This window comes from Panulirus ornatus, chromosome 42 (genome assembly GCF_036320965.1).
Source record: "Panulirus ornatus isolate Po-2019 chromosome 42, ASM3632096v1, whole genome shotgun sequence".
NCBI classification, from domain to species: domain Eukaryota; kingdom Metazoa; phylum Arthropoda; class Malacostraca; order Decapoda; family Palinuridae; genus Panulirus; species Panulirus ornatus.
Genome location: NC_092265.1, coordinates 22583334 through 22601168, shown reverse-complemented (window position 1 = coordinate 22601168; position 17835 = coordinate 22583334). Strand labels below are relative to the sequence as shown.

The 17835-nt window shown below is 50.6% G+C and overlaps 1 protein-coding gene across 1 annotated transcript in view; it reads right to left on the bottom strand.

Moving 5' to 3' along the window:
• Positions 1–17835, bottom strand: part of LOC139761971 (stress-activated protein kinase JNK-like) — a 187720-nt gene that overhangs the window by 64942 nt on the left and 104943 nt on the right. The window contains 1 exon segment of the mRNA XM_071686705.1: positions 13634–13673. The gene's annotated coding sequence lies outside the window, so the exon portion shown is untranslated.

Here is a 17835-nt window from a genome sequence, read left to right as displayed (position 1 = left end):
CAGAGGACTGCCAACCTGGTACAGAGGACTGCCAACCTGGTACAGAGGACTGCCAACCTGGTACAGAGGACTGCCAACCTGGTACAGAGGACTGCCAACCTGGTACAGAGGACTGCCAACCCTGTACAGAGGACTGCCAACCCTGTACAGAGGACTGCCAACCCTGTACAGAGGACTGCCAACCCTGTACAGAGGACTGCCAACCTGGTACAGAGGACTGCCAACCCTGTACAGAGGACTGCCAACCTGGTACAGAGGACTGCCAACCCTGTACAGAGGACTGCCAACCCTGTACAGAGGACTGCCAACCCTGTACAGAGGACTGCCAACCCTGTACAGAGGACTGCCAACCCTGTACAGAGGACTGCCAACCCTGTACAGAGGACTGCCAACCCTGTACAGAGGACTGCCAACCCTGTACAGAGGACTGCCAACCCTGTACAGAGGACTGCCAACCCTGTACAGAGGACTGCCAACCCTGTACAGAGGACTGCCAACCTGGTACAGAGGACTGCCAACCCTGTACAGAGGACTGCCAACCTGGTACAGAGGACTGCCAACCCTGTACAGAGGACTGCCAACCCTGTACAGAGGACTGCCAACCCTGTACAGAGGACTGCCAACCCTGTACAGAGGACTGCCAACCTGGTACAGAGGACTGCCAACCCTGTACAGAGGACTGCCAACCCTGTACAGAGGACTGCCAACCCTGTACAGAGGACTGCCAACCTGGTACAGAGGACTGCCAACCCTGTACAGAGGACTGCCAACCCTGTACAGAGGACTGCCAACCTGGTACAGAGGACTGCCAACCTGGTACAGAGGACTGCCAACCCTGTACAGAGGACTGCCAACCCTGTACAGAGGACTGCCAACCCTGTACAGAGGACTGCCAACCCTGTACAGAGGACTGCCAACCCTGTACAGAGGACTGCCAACCCTGTACAGAGGACTGCCAACCTGGTACAGAGGACTGCCAACCCTGTACAGAGGACTGCCAACCCTGTACAGAGGACTGCCAACCCTGTACAGAGGACTGCCAACCTGGTACAGAGGACTGCCAACCCTGTACAGAGGACTGCCAACCCTGTACAGAGGACTGCCAACCCTGTACAGAGGACTGCCAACCCTGTACAGAGGACTGCCAACCTGGTACAGAGGACTGCCAACCTGGTACAGAGGACTGCCAACCCTGTACAGAGGACTGCCAACCTGGTACAGAGGACTGCCAACCTGGTACAGAGGACTGCCAACCCTGTACAGAGGACTGCCAACCTGGTACAGAGGACTGCCAACCTGGTACAGAGGACTGCCAACCCTGTACAGAGGACTGCCAACCCTGTACAGAGGACTGCCAACCTGGTACAGAGGACTGCCAACCCTGTACAGAGGACTGCCAACCTGGTACAGAGGACTGCCAACCTGGTACAGAGGACTGCCAACCTGGTACAGAGGACTGCCAACCTGGTACAGAGGACTGCCAACCTGGTACAGAGGACTGCCAACCTGGTACAGAGGACTGCCAACCCTGTACAGAGGACTGCCAACCCTGTACAGAGGACTGCCAACCCTGTACAGAGGACTGCCAACCTGGTACAGAGGACTGCCAACCTGGTACAGAGGACTGCCAACCCTGTACAGAGGACTGCCAACCCTGTACAGAGGACTGCCAACCCTGGTACAGGGGACTGCCAACCCTGGTACAGAGGACTGCCAACCCTGGTACAGAGGACTGCCAACCCTGGTACAGAGGACTGCCAACCCTGGTACAGAGGACTGCCAACCCTGGTACAGAGGACTGCCAACCCTGGTACAGAGGACTGCCAACTCAGGGGACTAGTGATAGTGTTACTAGAGGGAGGGGGTGGGGGAGGTCTGTTAGCCTGGAGGGGCTGGGTCACAGCCTCTGCCCTCCAGCCACACCTACACAAGGACCGGGCGTCACACCTACACAAGGACGGGGCGTCACACCTACACAAGGACGGGGCGTCACACCTACACAAGGACGAGGCGTCACACCTACACAAGGACGAGGCGTCATACCTACACAAGGACGGGGCGTCACACCTACACATGGACGGTGCGTCACACCTACACAGGGACGGGGCGTCACACCTACACAAGGACGGGGCGTCACACGTCACCGTGTGACGGAGGTGGGGTGCAGCGGCCAGGGTGGGTCTGCCACACAACGGGAGGCTACAAGTAATGTTGGGGGGGGACCCCACACTCGGGTGCCTGGGTAAGGAAGTTGACGGCTCTTCCAGGTACTGAGGAGGAGGGAGGAGGGAAGGGCGGAGACGGGAAGGGGTGGTGGAAGGGAGGCGGACCACGGGATGGGGTGGGTGGGTGAGCTTGGGAGCGGGGCTGGAGAGGGGCAAGGTGGAATGGTAGCCCCAAGAGAGGGGACCCCCACCATTAGCGTCTCATGTCGAGTGTCTGTTCCACTTCTCTCTCTCTCTCTCTCTCTCTCTCTCTCTCTCTCTCTCTCTCTCTCTCTCTCTCTCTCTCTCTCTCTCCTCTCTCTCTCTCTCCTACACACAACACCGTCCCACTCACTACCCCTCTCCTCGTACCTTCGACTAACACACTCTGTACACTCCCTCCACGCACCTTTCCCCCCCCCCCCCCACGTAACACACTCTCCGTGCGTACCCTGCGGGAGAAACCGCTAACTAACCCACCCAAACTTTCCAACGCTTCGCCAGGAAGGCGAGGCGACACTTCGTCACAAGAGATCACCATGTGATTACCCTCTGATTACCAAGTGATTACCCTATGGTTACCAAGTGATTACTACATGATTACCAACTATGATTACTATGGGTGTGTTGCGGGGAGAGAGTTTTACACTCGTGCAGCCCCGTCGTCTTACCTTTGTATATACGTACCATGTCTTTACTCGTATGTATATATAAGCACACACACACACACACACACACACACACGTACCCTATGCCAGGTAACCCATTCTAACGACCAGCCCTTTAGGGAGAGGATGAACAGCTGGGTGGACTGTGGACAGGATGCTGTGTGTGTGTGTGTGTGTGTGTGTGTGTGTGTGTGTGTGTGTTTTATCACCTAGTTGAGCAAATGGGGAGAGAGGTCTGTATTCTCTGAGTCCTCATATCTTATACACGTTTTCGAACTCAGCAACTCTCCTTGCATCAACTTCCACTCCGCCTGACGTTGTCCCCCGTGGGCACCACACCTCTACCAACGCTTCCCCCTCCACACATCCCTCTGTTTCCTTTCCTCGCCACACTTCACGTGATAGCCTTATCTTCTGGACTTTGTTACGACCTCAAGCAACTGGTCTATGCCTGAATTTCCTCACGGCCTCCTAGCAATGTGTGCGCTTATCATATCTCTTCTTTCATTCTATGAGTGAAGGCTTCCTTCCTCTCTTCTTCTTGGTGGGTCATTCCACTCAACTCTGGTTCATGGTGCATTCCCCTGGACCCCTCTCGAGCTATTCGTCACCAACTCCTCATGTTAGGAGAACCATATCGTTGCGGTATATTCCAGCGCATGGCGAATATTGTGCCGCGTATATCTTCCTAAACATTCCACCCTCCACGGTACAATTCACACACGTTGGCAATATACTACTTCGTTTGCCTCACGGTCCTTCTCTTGTGATATTCGGGCGACAAGTTCGGCGTGGTGTTAACTCCCAGGCCCCTTTCACAGCACGACACTTGTGAATATGTTTCCTCTTAATAATACCCCTGGTGGATCGCTAGTAAAGTCCCCGGGGTCGTCATCCCCACACAACCCGGGGCTGGGCCCAGCCCTGCTGCTGGACAGGATCGTTGTTCTGTAACAACTTCTCTTCTTCATGCTCGTATTTCCTAAGTCCCAGCAATATTATCACAAATCACTGTGATCTCCCACTTCTTTCATACAATTGTTTTTGGGCATCATCAGCGAACATATTCAGGCAGAAGATCCAGCCTCTGTTAGGCCACACTCACTTGCCAAGATCAGAAACAGTAATGGCCCCAGCAGCGAGCCCTGATGGAACACCCCCCATTTGCTACCCCCTCACGCAGCCAGAGAAGCCTCTCCCCTGACAGGTGCTCTCTCGCTGCCCTCCCACCTACATAGTCGTCAATCCATTTAGCTCACCTTCCTTTGACCCTAGCTTGGACCTGGTAACTTCATCACCCATTTCCTCAGGGTGGGGGCTATATCAAAGGCCTGGCCTCTGGCAGTCCAGGAGCACGCAGCCCATGCACTCCCTCCGCCCTAGGAGGCTGGCTGCTCTCGCTAACAGAAATCTATCAGGCTCGTCACACTACACATTTCCTTGCTGGAGCCATGACGCCCGTCTGGGCCAGTGTACACGTCCTCTCACTGCTCTCCCGATGGTCTAGCGGTGTATTGAAAGTCGTGGTCGTCAGTAATACTGGCACCGGACTTCAGGTGTCTACTTCTCTGTTACCTTTGGCATCCATCTGTGTATCCACGTAAGTACACTCGTGTGTGTGTGTGTGTGTGTGTGTGTGTGTGTGTGTGTGTGTGTGTTTGTCCATCTGTACTGTACAGAGAGGGAGTTTTACATTCGTGGGGGTCACCATTTCTTAAGAGTTCTTCACTAACACACACAGCTTCTTCAACTTACGTATGCTGCCTGCATTACCTATGTCTTCAACAGAAGGCTTCCTCATACATCTTTTCTGACAAGTTTCTTGCTCAATTTTCATGTTATTTCCTCCGGCTGTTCTATTCCCTACACCTCTTGAAGACGTGTTCACTGTCTACTTCATCGACCTGATTTAAAAACGTAAAGGACGGGACGTGATCACGTCACCCTTCACTTTTCTCTCTTCCAAGGCAGACAAATTCAAAGACTCTAACCATTCCCTCTAACTCATCTCTCTGAATTCTGGTACTGTCTTCGCTACTCTCACCTGGACCTTTGCTATGAACTCTTGTGAAGTCTTTTGCTTCTTAAGGTGCGGTGACCAAACTTGAATGCTATTCTAATATTCATCGATGAACACAGTTGGTCACCTTACACTTACTCGGGTCGAATTCCATCGACCATGTATCAAACCAACCCTGATAGTGTCTAGGTCCCCTTGTAAGCTGATGCAATCCTCCCTGTTCTCTACACCCACCACACTGGCATCATCTGCAAACATATTCAGCCAGGCGTCTACAACTTCAGGCAAGTTATTCACACACATCGAGAAGAGCAATGGGTCGCAGGGAGGAACCCTGCGGTACGCCAATGGTGACCTCAACCCCATTATGGGAAGGCACCCCGCTAAGGTTCTGAATCCACCGTACACATCTCCCCCTTAACCTAACAGCTGAGCCAACTCCTCTGCCAGCCTCCTGCGCGTACGTGCGAATGTCGAGGTACTCCCCTCACCTCCTTTCCCACCTCCTTCTCATAATCTCCTTTCCCTGTGGAGAGTGCAGGTCCAGGGCTTCTCTCCTTCCTGTCCATGATCCTCCCTCCGGGTGGGGACTTTTCCACAGCCCCGGGTCCGTCCCAGCCATTGTGAACAACATCAGTGCCCCCAGCTGACTGCCACACCCTAGGCTTCACTCTATTGTTATAGCCCTATAGTCTATATTCTAAGCTTCACCGTCTTGTTATAGCGCTATAGTCTATATTTCAAGCTTCACTGTGTTGTTATAGCCCTATAGTCTATATTTCAAGCTTCACCGTGTTGTTATAGCCCTATAGTCTATATTTCAAGCTTCACTGTGTTGTTATAGCCCTATAGTCTATATTTCAAGCTTCACCGTCTTGTTATAGCCCTATAGTCAATATTCTATGCTTCACTGTGTTGTTATAGCCATGCAGTCTACATCCTGGCTATTCTCCCTGCATGTCTTCAGAATCTGGGTGTGATTCATTCAGCAGACCATTGCTCCCTCAAGTTCCTTTTCATCTTATGATTACTATAATCATTATCATTACAATTATCATGACTATCATTATTATCATTATTATTATTATCATTATTATTATTATTATTATTATTATTATTATTATTATCATTATTATTATTACTGCAATTATCATCAATATCATTATTACTATCATTTCATCATTATCATTATCATTCTTTACATGACGTGAGGTGCTATATCAGGGTTGTGTGTGTTCCTGCCGGCCACTACCAGCCCTTAAACCCATCCCTCACATACCCACGCCTCCAGCCTGGCCCTCAGGGTTATACGTGTGTACAGCTGTGGCCCTCCGCCTTCATCCTAGCCCTCAGGGACATAAACAACATATCACATCACACCTACACAAGTCTGTCCTCATGTTCCCCCTGAGCTCTACATTCCAACCTGACAAATATATATATATATATATATATATATATATATATATATATATATATATATATATATATATATATATATATAGGGGTTGACAGAGAGACCTTTAGAAGAGGGTCAAAAGAGGCCATAACCCCGAGATGATGGGGGTGTGGCACCCCCAGCGACAACCCAACCAACAGAGGCACAAACACACAAACACATATATTCTCTCATGGACAACACAGAGAGGGTCAGATCCCACTGGGCATGACCCTGCACACGGTAACCCCCAGACCAGCCCGGAGGGGCCAGCACCACTCCATCGCCACCCTCACCCAGACCTGACTCAAGTCAACACCTCGAAGACGACTTGAAAAAAGCCTCTTGAGTAAGACGTCTTAAAACCCCTTGACTGCTACGACACACACCCTTGGGTACGAAGATTTATTCCCTGGCGTACGACGACTTAACCCCGTACGTGCGACCATCTGAATCTCTTGAGTATGATGAATAACACTTGAATACGATAACTTTCGTCGTACACAAGGGATCAATTGGCCGTCCGTACACACGGTATCAGACGTCACACTTGACATCACCCATGAGCCGGATTTTCACATCATCTTTTGCAGACGATACGAAAATAAGTACGACAATCACATCAACAGAAGATGTGGCGAGGCTACAAGGAGAGGTATGTACGAAGACTTTAACTGGGCAGCCGAAAACAACATGTTTTTCAACGGAGATGAATTTCAACTCCTCCGGGATGGGGTAAAAAAAAAAGAAATATCTGAGAGACACAGACGCTGTCATAAACCAGTTGAATAACGTGAAAGAGTTCGGAGTAATACTGTCTAAAAGACCTAGCTCCTCGGCGAACAAAACACAACAACGGCTGCCTCATGCAGAAGGATGGCAGGCTGGATCCTGCGGACTTTCAAGACGCGAGAAAAAAAGCCAATAGCGATGATACTCAAGGCACAAAATCTTTCACGTATTGAATATTGTTGCGTTTTAACATTACCCTACAAGGCAGGCGACACTGCAGATTTAAAAAGTGTCCTGAGATCTTTCAAAGCTCACATCAACGTGGTCAAGGAACTAAATCACTGGAAACAACTGAAACCTCTGAGGCTATGCCTCAAGCGCACACAGGATAGGTATATCGTCATCTATATCTGGAAATCCCTACAAGGTATGGTTGGTTCTCAACTAACATTTGGAAATAACATTCTACTGGCACGCCAGGAATGGAAGACTTTATAAAATACTACATCTGAAATCCAAAGATGCGATAAGCATAAAAAGGGAGAGAGAGAGAGAGCACTTTGAATATCAGGAGGCCAGTTGCACGGTAGACAAGTTCAGGAGTGCACTGGACACCCACCTACAAGCGTACCGGACCAGCCAGGCTGTGGGGGGTTACGTGGGCCTGAGGGCTGCGGCTTCCAACACCTTGGCTGACCAACGACTCATTCCAGCAGCTTGAGCCCCTGTTTGGTTTATGGGGGATGAAGAAGGCGAACCCCCCTAAGACTTCACTAGGTATTCGAACCGAAAGGGGGCGTCACACTTTCTTTAATAACATAAAAGTAAGGGGGCGATAGTGACGGAGTTATGACAGCGTTACATCCTGCCTGGCAACATTGAGCTTTCAAGGCTGGGAAAACATACGTCCATGTTCAGGATGCAGAAGTTGCTGGCATACACATAAAGGTGGCAGAGCTACAGGTGTACACATACACACATGTGCTAAGGGACAGCTTCATCAAGGGATGGGTGGGAGAGGACCAGTGTCCTCGCCAGTGGACAAGCTGGACAGGACTACTGTCCCTGGTTAGTGGAAGGGTGGGAGAAGACCTATGTCCCCGGCCAGTGAACCGGTGGGAGAGGACTTATGTCCTCGGCCAGTGGACTGGTGGGAGAGGACCAGTGTCCCCGGCCTGTGGGGGCGGCGACACACCCTTGGCACGGCACAAATAACCCTGGTAAGGTGTTAACGCAACCCAGACCCAGGTGCGTGGGTTGGAAACCCGCCCATGTAACGCGAACACCAAGATCACTTGAACTGTTGAGGGTTCAGGAGCTTCCCCCGGGCCCCTCTCCATGCTGGGGCCCTCGACTGGCTGGCTAGGTGTGACGGATTTAAAGCTGGGCCGTCACTGGCCAGGTGTGACGGGTGTAAGGCTGGGCCGTTACTGATCATATGTGACGGGCGTATGATTGGGCCTTCACTGGTCAGGTGTGACGGACGTATGATTGGGCCTTCACTGTGAAGGTCAGGTGTGACGGGTGTATGATTGGGCCGTCACTGACCAGGTGTGACGGGTGTATGACTGGGCCGTCACTGACCAGGTGTGACGGGAGTGACGGGTGTTACCTACACCAGCAGCCACAGACGTAATATCCGAGTCATACGCTGCCAATTTGAGCATCAGGTCAGCCCCTCCCTATACCACCACCCCAAGCTGGTAGCCAGACCAGCCCAGCCCTCCCAACCTCCAGCCCGAAGGCAGCCAGAGCCCACATCAGCCCCCAGCCTCTGGTCACTCCACCCACCCAGGGGTGACGCGCTGTAACGTGACGTAAGATACACGTTAATCCGGCAGGAAAGTCACGAAGGAGCGCCATGTGAGTAAACAAAGGCAGGGGTATACTGACTAGGGAAATTCTATTGGGAAATGACGGATGGGGAAACATTTTTATCTAGTCCCAGTAGCCAAAATCTTTGGGACTTACAACGTGAGCATACCCATACAAAAACAAAGCAATACACGTATGTTATACTGTCACTCTTGGGGCACGGTTATAAACTGGCAATTAGTGTCGAATACCCTGTCTAATCTACCAATAAATTCTAATTGCCTAGACAACTATTTTAATGATACTAATCACCAAGTCATAACCCCGTGCGTGAATGGCAGTGTGGCATGCATGTGTCTCGTCTTCGGACACAGAGAAGGCTAAGTCCTTCTTCTCACAGCTATCCAGCCAACAGACACGAAATCAGAACGGTTTCTCATCCATCCCTTCCCCATAAAATTGCCACGGCAGTATATTCTATCTGCATACAGCATGGCGTTCCTTTGTGCCTTATATTCCCCAGCTGATGATTAAGCCAGAGGGCGAGGTGGCTGGGGAGGAGCCTTCTCTTGTATCATCCAGCTTTGGAAATCAGGATGCTAATACAGTCCTTCAGTATATCTACTCCCGTATCAATAATCCCATGTACTGTTATCTGTCACTCCCATGTTCTAAGGGCGCCGTCTCGCTCGCTTCCTTCAGGGAAAAGTCTGGCCACATCTAAACGCATGTGAGGCTCATCTTTGTGTCCTCTGGTTCCCTCCACAGCCCACACCTGGCCCTGGGCTACACCCACCCCAACGTAGTAACATCCTACAAGCACGAGAAGCATGGCAGACTTTGTACAACGCGAACTCTGAAACCCAAAAGTGCAATGTGAATAAGGAGAGAAACATCTTCAACATCTGGAGCCCAGGACTCTCCAACACCTCGCCGTCTACCGTCAGAAACAGCCTGAGATGCACACGGGAGGCAAGCAAGTTCAAGAGTGCAGTGGACAGGTGCTCTCGAAGTGTACCAGACCAGCCAGCTGTAGGGGGGGGTGTATGTGGGCCTGAGTCTGGCTACGGCGTCCAACAACTCAGTCGACCAACGACCCACCCCAGCAGCCTGGGTCTAGCCCGGGGCTGTGTGGGATGGTGAAGACCCCAGAAGACCTCACCAGGTAGAAGGTAAAGTACTTAACATGGCTATGGGTCAGCCCACAGCATCCCTTATTCTGTGCCACGTCTGTCCAGCCCACTGTAGCCCTTATTCTGTGCCAAGTCTACCCAGTCCACTATGGCCCTTATTCTGTGTCAAGTCTACCCAGCCCACTGTAGCCCTTATTCTGTGCCACGTTTGTCCAGCCCACTGTAGCCCTTATTCTGTGCCACGTCTGTCCAGCCCACTGTGTAGCTCAAACTCAGGGCCGGGCCGAATCCACTGGTTCCTCCTAGACCCTGACGCCCTTGAACCCTGACGTAACCAAGGCAACCCAGTCCAGCTCAAGTGGGCCGACCCTGAGGCAGCCAGGGGTGGGAGGGCTTCAGGGCCCACACGCTCTCACCCTGGCCCAGACCTTCAGGGTCTCCCACCAACACTCCTGCCTGGCCATAAATAACCCAAGGAAATATTCAACGTATATTCTTTTTTTTTCTCCTTCTTCCATTTTCAAGGGGAATCTTGTATATATATCTTGCGTATCATTTCTATTTCGTTATATTTAATGAATTTAGTGGAAATACATACAACAAACTGGACAGCCACAGCGAATGACGAGGCATGTAACGCAATCTTACGATTTTTCAATGTGATTGGACTTACATTCTTATCTCTTTATCATAAGTTCTTATCTGTTTATTGTACTCACATTCTTATCATTTACTTATCCATGGGGGGTGGAGGGGCTGCCAACTATAGCACTGACAACACCTTTACCAACACCTGTGATCAGTTTGGTCTCCTCCTGCCAACAAGGGTGGTCCAACACCTTCCCCCTGACCGCAGTTGTCTGTGGTCAGAGATCTTCCTCCGCCTCCCACCAACCTCTCCAACGAAGAGCCTCTTCCACCCCCCAACCACAAGAGGTCCTCTCTCTCTCTCTCTCTCTCTCTCTCTCTCTCTCTCTCTCTCTCTCTCTCTCTCTCTCTCTCTCTCTCTCTCTCTCTCCATGACCTACACGACGCCCTCCGAGCCACGCCATTACCTCACAACTGGAGGAGCAAGATTTCTCAACCCCGACCCCAGCAGTCTTCCTCCCCGAAGGTACATCACTCCCCGCTCTTTCGCTGTGTCCTCCTCCTCCTCCTCCTCCTCTTCCTCCTCCTCTCTCTAGTTTCCTCACCGTCTCCCTGACTTGCCTCACGGTCGCGCCTCCGTGATGACCACACGTCTCCCTGATTGGTTCCCCCGTGTCCGTCGCTCGTATTGCCCCGTCTCCGGCATCACCCTTAACCCTTTACCACCCACCCCCAAGGCTTCGTAATACACACGCCTCCCGTCGCGCACACGGCAGCAGCCAGCAGGACAGGAGTCCCCAAGACACACTCGTCTCTTTTGGAAGACCTTCACACGGGCCACCAGCCTGTTCAGGCCTGCTGTACGTGTATGGTGAAGGAGGACCAAGGAAGGGGACCATGGCACACTCGTCTCTTTTGGAAGACCTTCACACGGACCACCAGCTTGTTCAGGCCTGCTGAGCGTGTATGGTGAGGACCAAGGAAGGGGAACCATGGCACACTCGTCTGTTTTGGAAGACCTTCTTACGGACCACTAGCTTGTTCAGGCCTGCTGTACGTGTATGGTGAGGCAGGACCAAGGAAGGGAAGTGGTCCTCTTAAGCTTCAGGTCATACTGGAAGATAACCCGTTCAAACAATACATTATGGGAAGAGTAAGTGGGTTATCTTCATAGATTCCCAATTAGTTCAATTGGGCCGTGCAGGAAGTGCTAACTACTTTTCTAATTCAAGACTGTGCTTCTCTTTTGGAGTTACGTTAACTACACAAAAGGGGTGGATGTCGGTAAGCGACCTACGACTACATGTGGATAGTGAAGGAAGTGTGAAAGAACTGCACACTGGTGCTAATGGCCCGTAGTTCACCTCTACCGAGTTTCGATGACCCAGAACACATACACAAAGGCCCCAGTGATAGGGTACAACCAGGACGGTAGGTGAAACCATCAAACAAGTAATGAGATAGTTAAGAAAAAAAAGTTTTAATAATGGGTCATTCTGACCATAGAGAGATAAGGTGCGGGGGATACAGAGTCTCTCATGGTGACAGACAGCCATCGAGAGACGAAGTGTTTGGAATGTACGACATAATTTCCTGTGCCAGAAAGACGCTTACATACATACATACATACATACATACATACATACATTCCTGATCTGGCAACAACTCGCACACACACACACAAACACACACACACACACACACACACACACACACACACACACACACACACGTCTTTCTCTCTCTGTCCGCCCTTTTATCTCCCATCCACTTCCAGAAAAAAAGGGGATTATGTCACTTTGTGGTAAACGAAGAGATAGAAAACGGAAAAAAAAACAGAGATGAAAGGAGATCATATAATTGTGAAAAATACACTGGTCTAAGAATGATTATAGGAACATAACAAGGAAAACGAACTTCAACAGTATTGACACAAACTATTCCTATGGTTAGCTTCTCTGATATTAATAGGGACACAGTACGAATATGGTTACCTTTAGCTTCAAATACAGAGGCCAGGTTAAAGAAATGTGGCTCAAGATGTTGAAAAAAAAAAATAAAAGTAACCTCTATGTACCGTGGGGCTGTTGACAGCACAACAGCAAACTAGCATTCGAAAGTATAAGGAAGCATGACATGAGCGTAGCAAGATATGAAAAACAGATGAACAGAGAACAGATGTTTTTTACGCGGTAGACAAGGCTAGAGATAGAATCCAACACTTTTCCACAACTTCATCAGGATTAGACTCTATGTTAAAGAGTAGCTGATCACTCTTAGGGATTTATGAGGAGGAGGAGGAGGAGGAGGAGGATGGCAGAAAGATCCGCCAGGAGCTGAGTGACAAGTTCAAAACTGTTTACACAGAGGAAGACAATTGTGGCCTTTATACCCTGTGCTAGATTCCCCTCCCAGCGGCAGTAAGGCACAGACAGCCACACCCCACTGCCTCTCCACCCGGGGTTATTTCGTCCATAAGTGGTTCCCGGATGGAGGCAGACAGACAGACAGACACACACACACACCTAACTAAATGACAGAGGTATACACACAGACACAGAGGCGGGTGTGCAGGTACCACACATCCTGAAACTCGTCCCTCTGTAATGTCTTACATAACTCGTCCCTCTGTAATGTCTTATACATGTTCCACTTTTCAGTATTCCCTGTAATGGACCATTTCATGCTACATAGCGAGACACTGTGGCGTGAGTGTGAGGCAAGGGGGAAAGTTAGAGGCGTGGGGCCAGAAGGCTGGAGACATGAGAGAGCAGAGATCACAATGCTCTCCAACACACACACACACACACACACACACACACACACACACACACACACACACACACACACACACACACACACACACACACACACACACACACACACACACACACACATACACACACACACACACACAACGTTCTGGTGACCAGCTCTCACATCATACAGGCAAGCAACACCCACCGTACACACACGGCAGGTGGGACCCCATCCAACACTGGGGTACTGCAGAAGGCCAAGGGGAATGGACCTACCAGGACCTGTGTGGCTCCGACAGCCGCTCCTCTCCCTCACCTGAAACAAGAGAGGAAACAGTTAGCAATCATAGTGGAATTATAGAGACACAAGCAAAGTACACACTCGCATGTGACTGCAGTGTTCACATGTCTACATGTACAGATGTGTATGTCAAGTCTGTGTGTGTGTGTGTGTGTGTGTGTGTGTGTGTGTGTGTGTGTGTGTGTGTGTGTATGCAAGTCATGGCCTATCTATATGGTATAGGAAGGGAGTGCTACATACGCGGGTCTCCAACCCTTGAACTTAATGCAACAGATTACAGAACTTGTGCAGTTCAAAGTTCAATCGCTTATCTTACTCCAAATTATCCACTATTCATTCCAATCTTTCACTATTCATTCCAATCATTCACTATTTATCTACGAGAGAAACTACTTCTTTGCATGATTTCACTAAGGTTTCTTCCTCCACCATGCACACTCCCAGTAAAAAACTGACTTCTCATGCAAGGTCTTGTGTTACCCAGGACCTGGGTCTGTGTCCTGTGTTACCCAGGACCTGGGTCTGTGTCCTGTGTTACCCAGGACCTGGGTCTGTGTCCTGTGTTACCCAGGACCTGGGTCTGTGTCCTGTGTTACCCAGGACCTGGGTCTGTGTCCTATGTTACCCAGGACCTGGGTCTGTGTCCTGTGTTACCCAGGACCTGGGTCTGTGTCCTGTGTTACCCAGGACCTGAGTCTGTGTCCTGTGTTACCCAGGACCTGGGTCTGTGTCCTGTGTTACCCAGGAACCCGGGTGTGTTCTGTATTAGTTAATCATGGGCCAGGTGTATACCCGACAAGGTAGCACGTCTTCATCTTCAGCAATGGCTATCTAGGCATGTCTTCAGCTTTAGCGTTGTCTAACAAGGTCCCATTAAGCTGTGGCAACACTCCGGTAACACTTGCCACACAACACACAGGACCCACAGCAAACTGCAATACCTGGGCAGCAACCTCACGTATGATCCTCTCGCTGGAAAACCTTGAGAATCTTGATCTAATATGTTACAAACCACGACTGACATGGTATGCCTCTTGAACCCCAGGCCAGCTCTCCAGGCAATGTGAGCCATGGAAATATCACACACACACACACACACACACACACACACACACACACACACACACACACACACACACACTCACACACACACACACACACACACACACACACACACACACACACACACACACACATATATATATATATATATATATATATATATATATATATATATATATATATATATATATATATATATATATATATATATATATACAAATTCCTATCTATCCACGAGGAAATGAAACACGATAAGTTCCCAAGTGCACTTTCGTGTAATAATCACATCGTCATCAGGGGAGACACAAGAAAGAAATATAACAGTCAGTTGATATACAACGAAGAGACGTAGCTAAGACGCCATTGGGTAAAACCACAAGAAAACGGAAAATACGATGTGTCAGGCTCCTTTGTATAACTACATGGTCAGGACTGAGTATAGATACAGAGAACCAGAATACAATATACCAGCCGCCACTGGGCGGGGCAGGTGAGTGAATTATGAAACAGGTGAAGGGATTAGGGCACAGGTCACCACCCCCCACGACCTCATCTCTCTCGAGTTACAACTTCAAGTTAACCTATGTTCAGGCGAACATATTTACAATTTTTTTCTCTAATAAATTTATCTAATTTATATAAAACAACATTCTGATCCTTTCTTTTCACTAATAAATTTATCTAATTTATATAAAGCAACACTCTGACTCACATTCATATCTCTACTATGTTCGATAAGAGACGATTCAACAATACATCTATAAATTACTAAGTTGTTGTGTGAGGTAACCTGACCACTGCTGTGGTCAGCATGATGACCAAAGATGTGAGGTGGACGAATACTGCGTCAGAGTCTTGACCGTTGAAGGCTACAGTCTGGGACAAAAGTCCACACCAAGGCCAAGCCTTAATTGAAGTATGAAGGGAATTATGACACGGAAAAAAAGAAAGACAAGGGAAAGTCTCTACGAATTTTTGAGGAAGTGAAAGACCTGTCTTCTGAAATGTGCCAGTTCATATTTACTGGGAAAGACATGAGAGGGTAGAGAGTTCCAAAGCTTCGACGTGTCGGGAAAGAAGCAGATATCAAAACGGCCCACCCTTGAGTTGCCGATGACCACACAATAATCATACGAGGCAGCAGCTTGCTGAGTATTGCGTGGTCTAGCTATTGGTGTGGGCACACATGCAGCCAGCTCTCTGGAGCAAAAACCAAAGTAATACCTGTAGAAGAGGGAGAGTGAACCATCACACCGGCGTAGGACAAGGGGGACAAGTTTGGAAGTTAGCCTGGGAGAGTTTAAAAGTCAGACCGCTTTCGACTCCTGTCTCGACAGTGATCTATGTGTCTGGCCACCAACCACAAGATGCATGTTCTCATTCCTTACAAGTCTTCATATCCCCATCAGTTCTTCCAGCACCAGATAACACTTGAAGGCGAGTCTGGGGCCCGTGATACTTGCCACATCTTTCCTCCACTTGTACGGTCCTCATTCTCATCTCCCTCATCATATCACCTTCCTTCCATCTTCCCCTCCTCCTCCTGCCCTTCGCCAGCCTCACCAAGAGAGCACAGCAAGAGAGGAGGGAGTGGTGGAAGGGCACCAGAGATACCTCTTCTTCAAGAGAGTAAGAAGATATTTCCAGGCCTGGTGACCACCGTGGCTGGAAGGGGCTTTGCTGGAAGGGGAAGAGGCAGGTGCTGGGAGGCGGTCGGGACGAGGACCCGCCGTGGACGAAGTGGCAGTTGTTGTTCGATTCGCCGATACTGGCGGCATACATTACCACGGGGCAGGTCTGCTGGGGGTCTCCCCACACCGTCACCCACCACCTACAGCGCCTCCCCCAGGCCTTACACCTCCCCACACGGCCACTCGCCTTACGCACCCACCCCTACACCGCCTTCCCCAGGCCTTACACCTCCCAACACAGACACACCCTCCCCAGCAGCTTCCCCAGACCTTACACATACGGCTAGCGTCTTCAGGCAGACCCTCCAAGTGTCCTACATGAAACAACTACCCCAGCACTCCCCTGCTCCACGCCCTTCCCTAGCACTCCCCTGCTCCACGCCCCTCCCCAGCACTCCCCTGCTCCACGCCCCTCCCCAGCACTACCCTGCTCCATGCCCTTCCCCAGCACTCCCCTGCTCCACGCCCCTCCCCAGCACTCCCCTGCTCCACGCCCCTCCCCAGCACCCCCCTGCTCTAAGCCCCTCCCCAGCACTCCCCTGTTCCACGCCCCTCCCCAGCACTACCCTGCTCCACGCCCCTCCCCAGCACTACCCTGCTCCACGCCCTTCCCCATCACTTCCCTGCTCCACGCCCCTCCCCAGCTCACCACCATCCCTGTCAACGCCTCTCTCCTCGGCTCCATTCCATCCTTACTCCCCTCCACCTCCATCAATGCCCCTAAAGGGCGCTTCCCCTGCTCTCCCCTAACCCTATCGAGGCCCCTTCCTTGTTCCTCTGCATCCACGTCAATGCCCGCTCCCTACGCCTTTTCAACGCCCACGTCAACGCCACTCACCAGACCGGGGACCATATATCTGGCCAGTGAACACCACCATACCTTCACCATCAATAAAACCCTGAATACTCTACTGTTGATGCTTATCATTACAAGTTCGGCTCCCATCTTCTACGACCATGGCCGGGGGGGGTTCGAACCCTGATGCCAGTAAGACTTGTCTGGTGGTAACAGGGAATATCCCCTCAGTGTGTGTGTGTGTGTGTGTGTGTGTGTGTGTGTGTGTGTGTGTGTGTGTGTGTTAAAGGCCAAGTACTGTAGGTACAGCTACGACACCTACAGGTAATACACTTGTAGTACGTACCTACAAGAGGGCAGACGGTACAACAGGTACACCAGGCACCTGGTACCTGGGGAAACTGGCTGACGATGAAATGCTGGGGCGGAAGGGACGTATACAGTGTAATCTGGGGAGAGGCTCTGGGGTGACTTCAGGGCACTGCTGGGGTGGCTCTGGGGTGACTTCAGGGCACTGCTGGGGTGGCTCTGGGGTGACTTTAGGGCAATGCTGGGGTTAGCTCTGGGGTGACTTTAGGGCACTGCTGGGGTGGCTCTGGGGTGACTTCAGGGCACTGCTGGGGTGGCT